The sequence below is a fragment of the Acipenser ruthenus genome, chromosome 19 (assembly GCF_902713425.1).
Source record: "Acipenser ruthenus chromosome 19, fAciRut3.2 maternal haplotype, whole genome shotgun sequence".
Classification (NCBI taxonomy): domain Eukaryota; kingdom Metazoa; phylum Chordata; class Actinopteri; order Acipenseriformes; family Acipenseridae; genus Acipenser; species Acipenser ruthenus.
Genome location: NC_081207.1, coordinates 31,409,534 through 31,426,535, shown reverse-complemented (window position 1 = coordinate 31,426,535; position 17,002 = coordinate 31,409,534). Strand labels below are relative to the sequence as shown.

At 37.6% G+C, this 17,002-nt stretch overlaps 2 long non-coding RNA genes across 2 annotated transcripts in view; one reads left to right on the top strand and one right to left on the bottom strand.

Annotated features, from left to right (window-relative positions):
* Window positions 1-17,002, top strand: part of LOC131698783 (uncharacterized) — a 101,825-nt gene that overhangs the window by 72,870 nt on the left and 11,953 nt on the right. The window lies entirely within an intron of this gene.
* LOC131698782 (uncharacterized) overlaps window positions 6,247-17,002 on the bottom strand; it is a 16,516-nt gene continuing 5,760 nt past the window's right edge. Inside the window, exons 2-3 of the long non-coding RNA XR_009307808.1 lie at window positions 16,313-16,769; window positions 6,247-6,982 (exon numbers count right to left, since the gene is read on the bottom strand). This is a non-coding gene — a long non-coding RNA (uncharacterized LOC131698782). The remainder of the gene's footprint in view (window positions 6,983-16,312; window positions 16,770-17,002) is intronic.

Below are 17,002 nucleotides of genomic sequence, written 5' to 3'. Positions count from 1 at the left end.
GCTTGGCTATTTCGCCTGCATAATAAAGCAGAGCTGATAAAGGCAGCACAGGGGAAGAAAAAAAACCCAAAACAAACAAACACACCAACCCCTCTCATCATCATTGCCATTAACAATCAGGAGCAAAGATGAAAACAACGCATGGTTTATTCTGCAAATGAAAGCATATAACTAGATGGCGTCCCGGGAGTCCATTTCCAATTTTAATAATACATCAAGGAGCCGTACCCTGAGCAAACCGTTTCCACGCAAGAGCCAAACACAGCAAACTACTTGCAGTTACCGCATGGAGAGACAACTCCCAGCGCTATGAATTTAGCAGATTTATAAAGGTACAGAAGATGATAGCTATTAACTAAATTAAAAGGAGCCGTTACTGCAGAGTGGAGAGCTGAAGCACTTGCCAGTTAAAGAGTACAAACCGGAACTTTCCATCCGAGAAATTTGCGAGGATTTTTTTTTTTTTTTTTATATCGTCGAGCTGCTGCTTCTGCTGCTGCATGAGCTCAACTCAAATTATGTGCATGAATAATAAAATACCATCTAATTAAAAACCGCAGTTAAATATGCAAAAAAAAAAAAAAAAAAACTAATGATAATGAGATTGTGCAATACCTTAGAGTAAAGCACATTATAAATTACTTAGAAGTGCAAGCTGGCTTGACCCAACACAGTGCTGCTTTGAATATTTCTGTCAGATAGCTTCCCAGGATGCAGTGCCACTGGGTCAGAGGTGGCTCACAGTTAGTTCCTGGTGCAGGAAGGTGATCTGGCCTGGCCTTTCTTAATCACAGCCAGTTCGGGACTTGACATGTATTCCGCCCACAAGCGGTCCTGGTGGGCGGTTCATATATGGTCATATGGTTCATATGATGGGCAACAATTTCATATACAGATTTACAAGAAAGACGGAAATTGAACTTCCAGTAACAGTCGCAGGTATATAAATTGCCCTGACATTTGCAGAACAGGCATTTGCATTTAATATGCAGGCAAAGAAGACATTACTCTGCTTTAAATGTTCACATTGCAAATTGTTAAACATGATTGTGTCATTCTGCAGCTAAGCAGAGCACACTGTGTATTTTATTTCAAGGCAATAGACTTTTGAGCAGTTTATTAAAATTTTAACAAGACTTTTGGCTTGACAGGTTCATCAGATATTCAAAGCAACGACAAATCAACTGTCTGTGTGGTTGTGCAGGTTTCTCCCTTCTTGTAGCTATAGGAATCATTGCAGCATATTCTGTGTGATACAAACCACTAATTTGATGTTCTTTATATTACCCTTTAATACTGCAGAAGTGGACTTTAAGATCATGTACATCAAAGATTAAGGTTCTGCGATCTAAAGAGAATTCCGACTCCTTGGAAAGCTAAAGAAAACAACGTTTTGAGCATTTTTCTTGTATGATTCCCATCCTACAATTATATTTACTTTTTTTCTTGCACATGTATACTGCATTGCAGTGACAAAACATATCACGCTGACCTGCCGTACATTAATGGCAAACATAAAATAAACAAAATGACAAAGTTGCACAAATCAATAGTATTAAAGAAATTAATAGTTATATAGAAAAAAAAAAGCATTCGTTAAATTTTACTCTTTCAAATTGTGTATATACCCTTTTTATAACAGCTGCATCATTTCACTAAGCTCATCCATTGATACCTCACACTTGTTTATGTTAAAGAAAACTTGCTGTATACATGCCAATTTATATATATATATATATATATATATATATATATATATATATATATATATATATATATATATATAACAATTACAAAGATTGGCTAAATAGTTTTTAATCTTAAAAACAAACAGGATTTCATATGAGAACAAACACACCCGAATATATGACACAGTGCCAAATATTTTGAAACTTATGCAAAGAAGTGCTAAATTATGCATAAGAAAATAAAATATGCAACTAAAATAAGCAATAAAAATGGATCAGGTACAGTTAAATGACTGAAAACCTTGCTATTGTGGCATATTGATGCTTTCCACTGTGCAGACCTATGTATCTACGTGTTTTGCTTGTAATAAAGTATATCTTTAAAAGCTGTTCTGACCTCTGCATTGTTAATATGCTTTATCAAGTGACTGTACTAAAATCTAATGCGTTGGCTTTTAGGAAAATAACAAAAATGCATGCAAAGCCAATGATCATTTAGCTCCCCCGTTAGAATGGAATAGTTTTGTGTTTTTATATTATTATTATTTTGGAGGAAATTGCCTTTAGCTATAATGAATTCTCTCCTTTCTGTTCGGTGGCAATGCAATTTAATACTGGGATAAATCACTAGTCCTGATGATTTGATTGTGCATATATTCTAATAGGGAGCTGATGAATATTAAAGATGCAATACTTAATAGAAAGTAATACGTCTAGCTTTTGGCATTAAGAGTAGAGCATGTTTTATGATGCCTCTGGCCAAGACAAGAAGTGAAATTTATGTTATGTTTTATAATATGAAAGTACATTATTAACATAGGACTAAATGTACTGTATGTTTCCACTCACAGCATTTACCAAAGCAAAATCACATAGCATGTGATTGCACATTGATCAGAAAGTTACATGTGTGTCAACAAACATTTCATTGCTGGAACTATTTAATTAGTCCCTTCTGTGATTTATCCAGTCATATTTATGGCAAGTATTTGCACTGTAGGTCAGATTTGTTTTCTCATTAGCAAAAATAAACGTGGGGAATCCTCTCTCTGATTTATGAATCTCCTGTAACCATCTGATGAATAATATTTCCATAAATTATATAGACACACACACACGTATATATAATTTTGAAGGCATTCATACACAGCGAAGCTTTTTCCACAATCGCTGCAACACCTGATGAAGACACACTATGTGATGAAATTCATTGTGTTTTGTTTCTTGTTTTGTTTCAATAAATAGTAAAATGCTTTTTAAATCAAAATGTAAGAGAGAATTATTAGCGGTCAAGTCTAAAAGGAGAAGAGATTTTTGAGTGTGCGACCAACCTCCTCTGTACGAGCGTCATTGAGCAACCTATACATGGTTTATATGTCATTGCTGTGGACTATTTGAATATATATATATATATATATATATATATATATATATATATATATATATATATATATATATATATATATATATACACATACACACACACACTTCCTTTCAAATCTATCTATCTATCTATATATATATATATATATATATATATATATATATATATACTCACTGTATATATTCAAAAAATTAGTCCTGGGAAAGCTTCAAAGGAAAGAGTGATTGTGTCACTACCCAGAGAATGTAAACAAAATGGACAGTCATCCAAATGACTGCTGTCTCGTTTGAGTTTGATCGGTGCACAGAGGATTCATACTTTGGTATATATGTGAACACGGCTGCCTTGATGGGCATCACAGAATACAGTGGCAGGCTAAAACATGCCTGTATCAAAGTGTGTGCCAAGGGCAATCGGTTAAACCTTTGAGCTGTATTCTTGAAAAGAGGCTAAGGGCACATGATCGTAGATGAAGGAAGGGAGGCGGTCGCAATGCAATTAGAAAACTGACATTGTCTGCTGTTTGACAATTCACTACTTTTTAATGGAATTATAAAGAGGCTGAAACCAAAAACAATGTATGTGACTGCAACATATAGAAAGTAAGATACTCAAATAACTGTGTTGTTGTTTTTCAAATGATCAAGCAAGGAGAGGCAGCTGGCATGTTGTAAATTAAGGAAATATTATCTTACATTGTTTTACGTGAACAGAAATAAAAGGTCTGTTGACAGGAGATCTGCTGCTTACTGCAAAATCCCACTTGACCCACTGGTCATTAGCAAACTGAATGAGTAAGTGAAAAGCCATTAAATACCTTTCTCTTGGGTTATTAAATATTATAAGCGGCTCCCCCTCCTTTAAATATAGAGCACTACGGGGATGTTAAACATACCAGTGTGTCTCCAAATTAACAGCAGCATAGACTTCCAGGAAAAAAGGGTTCCTACGGGCGTTCCGTATAGAACCTTTGAGATTTCTCTGGAACTGTTACTGTGTTTGGGTTCTATAAAGAACCATTCTAATACACAGAACTACAGAGCATTCTATACTGTATATATAATAAAGTACACTGCTGATATCCATAAACAATCGCAGCCTAGAGCCAGGCTACCATATTGCAGAGATAGAGCTGTCAAATTTAGATGTATGACATATAATATATGAAGTCTATTTTCTCTAACCACTTTGCTCTAAAACAGGGGTTTTCAACCAGAGGTACGCATACCCCTGGGGGTACTTCTAAGGGTCATAGGGGGTACACAGGACGACTCAGAAATGCACAAATAAAAATGAAATCATTTTTAACAGTATTATATAGTATCTTTAAACCACTGTGCATAAATATTACATTTTTGTTTACAGCTCAAAGCGAACTGCAGATAAAATAAAAAAATAAAAAATCAGAATATATCACGTCCGTACTTACGCATGCGTGATTTCGATTGCGTGGACAGGATTTCCATTAGGGTGGGTGAAGCAGGCTTCTGCCAATTGTGCCTATGGAGAGAGCTCTGCGCTGCTCATGATCTTTGCTGTTTTCAACTTGTTGTATAATTTAATACTAATTTTTATTAATATTATTGAATCATTTAGCAGACACTTTTATCCAAAGCGACTTACAGAGACTTGGGGGTGACCCTCCTGGTAATAAGCCCCTTTCTTTAACCACTGGACCACCAAGCCTCCTAATCAGGGAAGCACTTTTAGAAGTACAATATAAATGCTCCGGTAAATATAATTATTAATGATAATACTCATACTTTGACGGTTTTTGTTTTATTTATTATGCACTGCTGCATTTTAGTAACAGCAGTAGCGTCTGGTTGAATTTGTTTTCGGTGTTTGATGAAATGGATACATTGCTTACTTGCAAAACAAAGGAAGAAAGTTATACCATATCTCTTTGGATAATTTTTATGTTGGCTTTAACAAAAATGTTTATCATTGTTAATAGTTATTATAGTTTTATCTTGAGGTAAACATTTGAAATGGCACATAATTATGTGGAGATGGGAAGTAAACGTTAACGTAACAAACATTTACAACGCACACTATACTAACTTTGCCGAATAAAAAGTGAATACGACTGTTTCCAAAGATATGACTAAATACCTGTTTCTTAATTCTGTGCATCCAAATATTTGTAATTACAAGTTTTAAGAATTAAGCCTACTGTTTGTTATTCTGTCCTAAACCAGCAGTTTGTCACCCAAACTGTTGTGACATAAATTATTTATTAAATAAACCGGGAGGAAAGAAAATGTGTTAAATCAGATTATTGTCCATTTTATTGCAACTGTTGTGCCATTCAGAGGAGCGAAAATTGTAAAGGGGTACTCGAGCTGAAACCTCCAGACAGAAGGAGTACAGTTTCAAAAAAAGGTTGAAAACCGTGCTCTAAAGTAGCCTCTGTGTACCTGGAGAATATGTCATCTGACTCCAGACTCTATTCAGGCTGGGTGATAAAACAAAGGTATATAAATGAGAAGTCAAGCAGTACAACACACCCCCCTCTCCCAATATGTCAGCACAAGAAAGTCATTAACTAATCTTGATAAATGACACCATATACAATTTTAATGCTGGCTAATTTCAAATTACACAAACTACTTTTGCATAATATGATATTTCTTTGTCTAGTCCATGTACAAAGAGCAGCGCTTCAGGCATCATTTGGTGTGGGTAAATTAGCATGAAGATTTTGAAATAATGGCCTCTGTTTTGCCTAAGTGAAAATGATCCTTTAAAGGTTTAATGGAACCAATTATTAGAAATGTCTCTCCTTGTCTATCCAAGTGTCTGTAGATTGTTCTCATTATAATTTACGATTCTTTAGTGACGGCCAGGAGAGACTTACAATAGAGCTTACTCCTTCTTGTTGCAACGAGAAGGTCAATTGTCTGTTCTCTTAAGCACTTGAACCTTTTCCATATTTCTTAATTAGGCCAAGCCACATGTAAAGGTATACTTGCTTAGCTCTGATTGGCACAAACTCCAGCAGTCGAGAGCCAGTTACATGCAGCATAATGATAGAGACACAAGCACCTGCTTCCCTGCCATTATTCTGGCTTCGCTTGGCTTAGTTTGATATTCAGTTTAAGCACCGTTTGAGAAAAGGGATCACTTTGAAAATCAATCATGAGGATGAAAATAACAGAGGCAAGGTGGCACTGTGGCTAATTCACTAGCAATGCACCTCTCGGGGTCCTGGGTTCAAGCCTGGCCTCCAGTGAAATGGTTTTTCTTTTAGTCTGCTGTCAGTCTGGCGCACTTGTAAGTCACTGGTTGGGAGAAGTCAATTTTAAACAGCAGCATGGCGTGGGAAATGTCTCCGATCACCCACTTCCACTATGCCTGGGTGTAGCCAGTGCTTTCGGCTTTAGAGTCCTCGGCTTCAATGAGCAAAGCACTCGGAAGGTATAAATAAATAAATAGAGAAACAAACCGACACGTATTCTGTATGTTCATATCAGCACATTTTGAAGCTTCGGTTATGATGCCTTCAGGGGCATGTACTGGAGCTGTCAATTTGGAATTCATGGTTCCGTAAATTGCCTTGTCTGAAAACGTAACTTTTGAGACAACTGCAGTATTTTTCTAAACCGTTCTTCCAAAACGAAACTCCCTGCAACCTCTGCCCCAGTCCCAGAGACTGAACCTTACCTGCTGTTTTCAAAATCGTTTGTGAATCATGCATTGCAGTGTCCATGACTCACAAAGGCTGGGTATACAAGACCCGTACCAAACAAAACTGTTTGAGAACAAACCAGCATTGCACTGATAGAGTAAGTGACTCAAACTGTATGCTTACATGAATCTAAAGAGGGTGTGCTAAACACATCAACGCTGCCCTTCCAGTAGTGCTTCGGCATCTTCCCATTGTAATCCCTCATGTTTGCTTTGGCATCTGAGCAGAAATGAAAAGTCCATTAAAGGGTTTGACATTTGTTAGCGCTGGAAATTTCCAACAGTTCCACGAGCAGCCCAGTTGTTTTTTCAGCTAATTAGTAATCAAATTGGGACAGTTCTATTGAAATCGCATACATCTGCAGCAGAGATTTAAAGGAGTTGTAAATCCTGCTTCTCCTGTTAACATTCAGAGATTCCCTGACCTGCTGACTGGAACCCAAGATCTGTTCCGTATATAATGTCAACGTGCACTGATTTAAACCCAGTATGTTAGTTAATACACAGTGTTTCTATGATGCAGTATACATTATATGGGCATCACACCAGGTAGAGTAACAAAATAAACACCAAATAGAAATCTTTAAGACTTATTTAGGAATATCTTTCAATTAGTCCTTTCAAATGCTTTTCTTTTTTTTTAAAACAATATTTTTTTCACTGCTCAGCTACATATAGACAAGACATATTAAATGTATTGTATCACTTAAATAAGTTGCGAAGTCTACAAATCTGTAGAGTGTGTACCAGTAATAGAAATCCATTATTTACTGTGTTTGGTATAGAATTGTTGTACATAACAGCCACCCAAACATTGTAAATACACAGTCTTTTAAAATCCAACCAGTTTTTTAGTGCAATGAGGCAAAACAATGAGTGTGCGTTTACTGAGCGTTGATATAACTCTGATGCTGTCGCCAGCTCAGAGTGCTTTCAGAAGTCACAGTCCTATGAATGTGAAACTCAATATTTTTAAACACAGGGGATTTTTTTTTTATATACATTCCTGCTACAGGAGCTTTTCCAGTGTTGCCACGATTCCCTAGCTTGTTATGTATTCATATTATTCTTATCTGATGAAAACTCACAGCAAATCCCACTGTTTTAAGAATGTACAAACTACAAAGGCTCGATATTACCCAGGGATTTCTCTCCCCTGTATATTTATATCAGTGACCCCTTTGTGCTCCAGGGATGCAAAGATTTGTAAAAAGAGATTCCGGGAACACCAATGCACCAGTCATTCCAGGAAGCACATTGCTTTGGAACTGTGTTTCCAGACACCAGCAGCAACTAAACATTTTCTTTGCAAATATCTCAGAGACAAAACGCTGAGAGATTGATCAAGTTGGAAAGCTAAATACACAGTATAGTAGCGTTCCTATTAAGGCTATTGTTGAGAGGCAGCACAGAAAGAGGATGTTGCACGCAAGATTGCATATCACTTTCTTCATGGTAGAACAGATGTTTCTTAATTTACTGACACTGTGCATTAGGGTATTCAGATTCTTCCATGGGATGTTACTATGAATAACATTCTTGCTCCATCATTATGTGGGTCATTAATGACATAAACGAGCTTTTTATGCTCTAGTTTCTTACAGCTGTCAGTGTTCTGTGATGTGAGAACACATCTCGTTGGCAATGCTTCTTATAAAGACATATAATAACATGTGTTGTACACACTGTTACTGTAAACACATAGTCAAGCTCTGTAACTTGCTACTTTGCCACCTTAAGAAGAGGTCCCTGCAGTCTCCAGAAGCTAGTGCATCCTTTAGTGTCTCATTAAGCACAGTATGAGGGTTAGTGAGTTATGTACAGTTAATTGTCTAAATCTAAACTCATACTGAAGGCTACTTACTTCCCATAAGAGTTGTTATTCTGGTAAATATTACAATAGTAATTTTGCAGTTTACTGTGCTGTTTACCTGTGACTGTGCTGCAGGTTCACACGGCTGTACTCATCAGCTTGCCTAGGCTTTGCGATGTACTTGCAGCAGTATCTATAGCACAGTAAGTTATAAAGTGGACCCGCCTGAACACACAGCAAAGCCGGACAATAAAGAGTGTGTGTGTGTCTGTGTCTGGGGAGACGGGGCGGAGAGGATGTGACCCCTACATGACAGGGTTCCTGAGGTGTGCAGGGAGGGGTCCTTTATTCTCGTTAACAGGGCAGTGTGCGGGGTCACCCCGGCCCGCTCGCTGTCAACTTCCTAAAGAAAACAGCCACGGACAGCCAAGCAAAAGAATTATGAGGGTGCTGGGTAAGGAAATGTCTTGGGTTCCTGACATATTATGATTGGCTTGCAGATAGGGGAAGTAAACAGGCAGGCTGCTGAAGGGTGCTAAACTTTGCAAGCCTGATGTACACAACAACATCCTCGTACAAGCACATGGTACAATATAACACAGGTGGAAATGTGCATTGAGATGGTGCTCCCTGCTGTCTGCTCTCCAGACTATTAGTAATCCAAACTGAGAGAGGCAGAATATGGAACCAATTTTAGTGCAATCCATGGTCTTTTTAAATGGCTCTGTCATCGACATGAAAAGGGGGAAAAGCAACAATATAAATAACAAATTAGGTAATTACAGGCCTTTACTACAAATGATACTTCTCTCCCGGTAATAAGCGAACTAACAATGGGGCAGTGTGCGAGGACTGCTGGGAGAATAAGCACTTTAGCAGACTACAGATTAAACAATGCACAACTAATGGTGTCTTTTGATAGAGACTCATTCAAATATAACAGTCACTACTGGGCCAATGTTTTTTTTTCCTTAAGTATTGGGTTATGAGCTGCCCTACAAAATTCATGATGTGCTTAAAACATAAAAAGGAGAGGAAGAAAAATAGGATTGTGTTGGGAGTTAAATATGCCTCAGTGTGGGGAGTAAGGGGCTGTGTTAAAAAGGTAAAACAAGAACATTTAATAATAAATAACCATGTTTTAATATACAGCACATCTTTCATCATCGGCATATTGCATTTCTACTCACTTTAACTATGCATTTATATATATACAGTATATATATATATATATATATATATATATATATATATATATATATATATATATATATATATATATATATAGCTCCATGAATCCACTGTGAAATGCATTTCCACATAATCCTTGATAAGAACACATTATTTTTCATCATTTCTGCTTTAACTATAATAACATATGGCATACTTTGAGTCAGTGACAAAGTTATACATTGCATTACCATTTAAAAAAAAAAAAATGTAAAGAAATGCAATTGAAATGCCCAGAAAAAACAACTAAAAGAAAAAAAAAAAAACAACAAAAAAAAACCGGGTTTAAATGTTTAGAATTTGGCAGAAAACAAAAAGTTATTTTTGTAAAGTTGATGGGAATAAGAGGATGTGGTCTAATGAATAAAATGCACCTCTTCAAACCAGAATCAGGTTGAACTTCAAACCTGTAATTACATTTTTTCCAGTATATCCCACATGTCACTTTGTTTGTCATGCATTTTCTTTAGCACTACAGTATTATGAGATTTTTTTTTTTCTTAAGATCTACAAATAACCAGACTCTTTAAATAAAACAATACAGGTATTTTTGAATGCCATATGCAAAGAAAAAAAAAAGTGTATACCGGTATGTAGAAATGATCGAGGCAGCGTGGCCTGAGCACTGCAGAAACTTATTTAAAATAAATATATATATATAAATAAATAATAAAAGCCAATTACATTCACTTTAGGTCACTGAAATTCTACCTTTATTTACATGGAAAAAAATCTTTATTCTGCCCACGTCATACCTGGGATAGAGGTAGAGGGCGCCATCCTTTAGCATAGCTCACCAATACATTCATTTAATAACGATCATAAATAAAACAAACAGAATATTGAAGCGCAAACCTTTTCAAGACTAACACCCGACTTTTCTCAGGGGTGCTGAGCTGCTGCAGCAGCAGCTTGCTAGCAGAGGTAATCTCTTTATTGCATTGTTTAGGAATGATGAGGGGAGGCAGGTTAGTCGCTGAGCTGAGCAAGGGGCAAGTGCATGGAGGAGAGAGGTCAAGGACAAATAAACCCTGCTACCCGCTGTTTGAAATAACAAATTAGCGTGCTCACCAGAGGGGAATCATTAAAAATAATTTGCACAAGCTTTGTGTTCGGTGGGCTCTTTTTGATACAACATTTCCTTCAGTGATAATCACTGCAGACATGTTCCTGCCATATGGATGGGAGCTGGTCTGGGAGCCTTGCTAATACCTGTGTGGTTAATTAAGAGCTGTTGCCGGGCCACAAGAAGCAGGTTTGAAATCCCTCTCTGCTGCTCGACAATGAGTAGCTTTTTTAGCAGAAGTCACCAGGGACAGCCAGAAGCGCACAGTAATTATTTGAGATAACACAAAGCTGAAGTGGGGGAAACGTGCATTTGAAAGGAGGGCAGCACAAGAGAAAGAGCTCTATAGTAAAAAGGTCAACATCTCCTATTTTTCTGTACTGTGCCAATAGTCTGTAATGCCTTTTTAAAATGAATGACAACGGATCCTGTTTTTATAAATATCTCATTCTGTATTCAAACTTTGCCATTGTGAGCTTGGGCCTGCCAATCCAATCTGAATAAGCTATTCTTGGTTGTCAGTGTGTGCTGTTCTGACTTTGATTGCCATTTTTTTTTTGCAAAACAGCTGTAATTTCTCCATTAACCTGTATGAGCCCAGGCCATTTCACTATGAAATAATAATAATACAGGGAATCTAACCAGCGTTATGTGTTCAAAATCACAAATGTTGAGGTATAGACCACATCTAATTAAACATGCTGGGGTAAAGGCATTGGGTCACAGGAATAAATAGTCCAATATGAAATGAGTTCTGAAGTCTCAGTCCAGTTAGTGTCAACTCTAGAAATCAACACAATCAGCACTAATAATTACAGAGTGCTGGGCAGCCACTTAGGGGCCAAACGAACCATCAAACGAACTTTGGGTCTATTTTTCAATTTCCTGGCTGCTCAACCCAGGTTTGTAGTGATTTCAGAATCTCAGAACCATCTCACCCCTCGGTCCCAGTGATGCTAGTCTCTAATACCACAATCCCTGCATGCCGTATTGAACCATTGCTGAAAGTCCCTATATTTCATAACTCAGAAATAACCTCTCAAGACTGATGAAATCACGTTCACTGGATTTCATTCCCCTTTGAACTACTGGTAATTGCAACCCAAAGAAACCAGCTCTTAAATATTAGGAAACAGTAATAACTAATGGAAAACAAAGTACACTATCATGTTCATTTGTACCAATTCAATAGTAGTACAATGATGTTATATAATAAAGGGTAATTTCCTAATCATAAAATAAGGTATAATTGCAACATGATCAAAGCAAGGTTTTTATGACCAGATTTGTTATATTTATAGTGAAAATAAAATCGCCAGTGCCTGTATGTCTTTTTTATTTATATATTTATTTTTGCAGTGTACAAACCAACCCATTTTTCCAGTAAACAGATTTTATTTTTCGTTTGCTTGTGCTTTTGAAGCGGTTGATTCCCTGTTTGTTGCAATTGTTTTTAAACAAATCCGTGGGATCCTCGTGAAATCCTAATTGATGGTAATTTGGAAAAGAAAAAATTCTGCTTGTTATTGGCAGGATATCCCTTACCAGGCCTCAAACAGCGCCCACTCCTCATTTACATATTTCTTTTTTATAAAATGTAAATGCAAGATATGATAATCTTACTACTAAGCCAGCAAAAAAATGTCCCCCTGTTACTAGGATAGAAAAAGGAAGTGCATTTAAATTAGTTATGAATTCTTTATGATCGCACATATGGCATTCTTTTATGTTAGACATCCGATATTGTTCTTGTGTTACTTTTGCAGGAAACTGAGCTGTGAAAAGTCTGAACCAAGTATGGGAAAGGGCTTGCGTTCTGCAAAAACATCACAAGCAGTTGTCATCTATTAAATACAAGAAAAATGAAGGGAAATAAAACCGACTTTAACATTTTTATAGAAACGACAGTAAAGCTAACTGCTCCAATGTTAACGATGCCAGCACAGTATTGTTAAAACATTGACTTTTTCAAATTTATTATAACAAATTTCCTAATATAAAATCCTCAAATCATAAATTCAGTAGCAGAATGAGTTTTTTTTTCCCTCTCTTTCTAATCTGTAATAAGGGCTACTGAATATGCTGATTACTTTCATTCGAAGCACACATGGGTCTCCAGAATTGTGGATTATTACCAATAGATTTTTTTTCAGCAGCCCTATTATTGCTGTGATACAAGCAAGGGACTTGCACTTCATACATGCACTGCCTTTGAGGGCAATACTGTTGCAGGTTTGGACGTCTGTGGAAGCTTTTTGTATTATGATTTGGATGTTATTTAACCTATTTCTATCATTGTGCATATTATCTTCCTATTATAACAGCATTTTATTTACTTAAGGTTTAATTTATGAGATATAAATATGTTATTTTTACCAGTAAATCTATTATCAGTTGTGCATAGCATATTTTTTTTGGGGGGGGGGCGGGGGTGTTACACTACTGAGGCCTTATCATCCTAGTCACAGTAATAAACAGTGGTTTAAATATATAAAATGTAAGTCTGTTAATCTTTCCATAAAATGCTGTAGTTGATTCTCTTCATCACAATCTCCATCATCGTCAGGCTCTTACAGTTCACTGTCCTCGTGTGGCATTAATGAGATGCTGACACCTCCACACTGACAGTGGATTATGAGAAGTCCTGACCTATACTGTAATGTCAACACTCTTCAGGTCTTTGGACGTATGAGCTGGCAACGTGAGCCATTGCTATAACCCTAATTCAGCACCATATCAATTCTCTGGCACTGGGCTGAGCTGTCAGATCAGAAGGACCTTCATTGGAATAAGGGTGGGCAGATGTGTGATAATGAGACAGAAGCATACAGATGCTAATACTCCTGTTCAGTAGGACAGGCCCGTCTTCGTTAGGCAGACCCAGCTGCAGGCTGTCAGACACGGGAACACAGGCCGCTCCACTTGATTCTCATTTAAGATCAGCCTCATTCGCTGTCTGTCAGTGAACTTTTCCCTCGCAGGGGCCCGAACCCCTGGGTGATCAGCCACCCGCTCGACATAACTAGATGTCAAAAGAAGTTTAAGTTGTACGAGGAAGGGTGATGCTTCCCCAGCGCCGTCTGGCGGTCCCCATCCCTCCAAGGTGTCTTATTAATGATCCACCTGGAGGGCTCAGGGGTATTTTCCTGTGTTTTGTTTTCTTATTAAAATTCAGCCTAGGCCTTTTTGTCAACATCTATGTCAGCGACTGTAAGGACAAAGCATTGTTATCAGAAGCATAATTAGAGGGGGAGGAGGGTTCCCCTCTGAATTTGCCACCTGTGTTGACCAGGCAGTGCTGGGCTTTGTCTTGGCCCACATGTGCACCATTGCACAGCTGATTCCAAGCTGCAATGAAATACCGCACCACTCTGTCATGCACAGATCCTTTAAAGAAACAGACCTTTACACCTGAGCGCCACATCGGTTACAGCTTTTGTGATTGCAATTACATTAGATTTTGTATTGCAATTGTAATAACTATAGAAGGAAAGTCGAGTGCGACACCTTTTTTCGCATTTAAACATTTCATTTTATTTAAATGGTGTAAAATCAAATACAGCAGTAGATTGATCACGAGTTGATGATTATGTACTCAGAATTCAAAAGGATCACCCCAACAATACTTACTGTAGTGCTACTAAAAAACATATAATTCCAAATGCAATGGTCCGTGACTTCTCAGCACTACAACAAGACCATGTATTGTGCCGATGGCATATAACGGGTCTTGTGTTTAAACAAAGCAACGGTTTCGAAAAGGAGACAAATAAAATGCTACATTTGCTACCACTTGTTCTGACTATTATTTGTAGAACCTGTAATTGGCTGTGCACATAACCACTGCAAAAATATAACAATTTATTATGCAAGGACATCTTTATGCACCCCGCGTGTCAGAGCTGTCAAAACTGTCCTATAGTATCTGTCTGACACAAACAGTAAAAGGGAAAGTTGCACAATTACTGGTGTATCTTTAAGAAGCTGCGTGCATTTCATGAATGTCTCCAAATGACAGTGAGTGCTGAACCACCCGGCTTTTTCTTTATTTCTTCCTTCTCTGGCTGTTGAGATAACTAAGGAACCCTCACTCAATTAATCAAATAAAAAAAGCAGCACTGGAGAAACGCAGACAATGGGAACATCACATTCTAGAATCTTACAAACACTGCGTGTTTTAAAGTTCCATCCAGGTATTACAGATACCCACCACAGTATGATGGTAAGCACGTTGTAGAACAGAAATCCTGTCTAGTAATTATGAATAAATAGAATCCCCCCCCACCCCCAGTATACGTAATCGACTACAATGATCTGCAGATTAAGTCTGGTGAAGGCACTGTAGATAACACATTGAATGCCTGGTTAGCAGAGCCTTTCCATGACAATAATTGAATTGATGAAATATCTTGCTAACTTCACCTCACAATTCATTAGACTGTATCCACCACATACTAATTGCCAATCACTACCCCAATCCCCTTGCACACCTGGTAAACAATGAATATAGGCTGAGAGTCCTGGGATCGCATGGCTCATTTGTTAGGTATGACAAAGAGCCTTGTGTTCAAGTGATGTTGCCCTTCAGCGATTGAGCCCCCAGTGGTATAAAACTTGTCCTTTACGGCTCATCTGGTCAACCGAAATTTCAGTCTTTCTTTTTCTGTAGGGATTCTTGGACTGTTACTGGTATCCAAAGTATGCAGATTGCAGTAAAATAATTAGAATTGCTAAATAATTTTACAATTAAAAGTTAAAAAAAAAATTTATTATATACCATCTTAAATAAACTAATGTGATATAATCTGTTTTAGAGCAAAGTTTAATCACAATCTGTAAGTAAATCATTTGCATACTGAGAATTACCATTTGAAATTACTTTTTATTTGACTTTTTTTCCGTCTTTTCTTTTCAGACAACAATACACTCCTCTTGCACACAAAGCTGTCTGAAACTTGTACCTACTCTATCTTTAAAGCAGGAGGCCAGTATCTGTGTGGGTTATGATCTGCGCATGGGAGCGATTTAAAACGTCTGCTTATTGCCAGGTTGTAATTTGCAAAGGAATATAATGTTATTACTGTATGTTTTGTTTGTGTGTCATTTTGAAGCTCAACAATACATTTTCAAAGCTGAGATCAAACAATACAATGAAGCCAATTTTAGAGATAAATTAATTTCTGGTGGGGGTTTGGTTTGCCTTGTGGTCTGTTAGATATTGGAGGTGTGAGTGGCCCGTTGTGTAGCAGATTGCTTCAATAAAACATGCCATTTGCATACTTAAAGAAAATAATTAAAGAAAATATGTAGTCAAACCCTGGCTTAAATTAACCTAATATATTTATAAGCAACCTAATTTTGTAACAGTTTTTAAATTCTTTGATTGAATGCATTGTGGCGCAGAACCATACCCGTTTTCACAAAGCATTCCCTTTGCTTACCTGCCTGCCTGGCCTTCTTGGGGCACTTGTGTACTTTTTGTATCCCAGTAGGTACAAAGTCTATCAGAATGCATTTGTTTCAGGAGCCTTTATTCACTTTCAAAAGGTTAAACAGGCCATTTACTGGGCTGTCAACATTCCGCGGCACAGCTCGTGAAAAAGTCTGCTCTAGTTTTGTTCAGGATCGACACTTGTCTCCTTGGCCTGTTGTTGTTCCAGTCGTGTAATATCCATGACAATCGTGTTGTGCTTTTCAGGGGGCTCTGTAGTGCTAAATCTGAGAGGGCATTTTCAGCCTGTAAAGAGCTTTATTTATGTGGATTTGAAAGAGTCATGTGAAGGGCCCTCTACTCGAAATCCTCTTCAGCAGGTCATCCGAGTTTCAAAAGGCTTTAAATGCAGAGGCAGTGATCAGTACTTCCATCACGTTCTAATAGACTGACATAAGCATTTGTGCCTGAGAGAGAGAGGGGGGGGGGGAGAGAAAAGAAAGAAAATGACGCAGATTTCCCCTAAATTGGAGTGACGTGCAAAGCCATGAGTGCACTTGACTGGTGAGCTAACCTCTCTACCCTCCCTCTCACTTGTAACCAGCGCCGCACAAAGAAAGAGCCGTGGGAAGCTGCCGGGGAGCACAGCGTATCCATTTTCATGGACCATATGGAAATTTTGTTTTGTGTACAGAGAAAG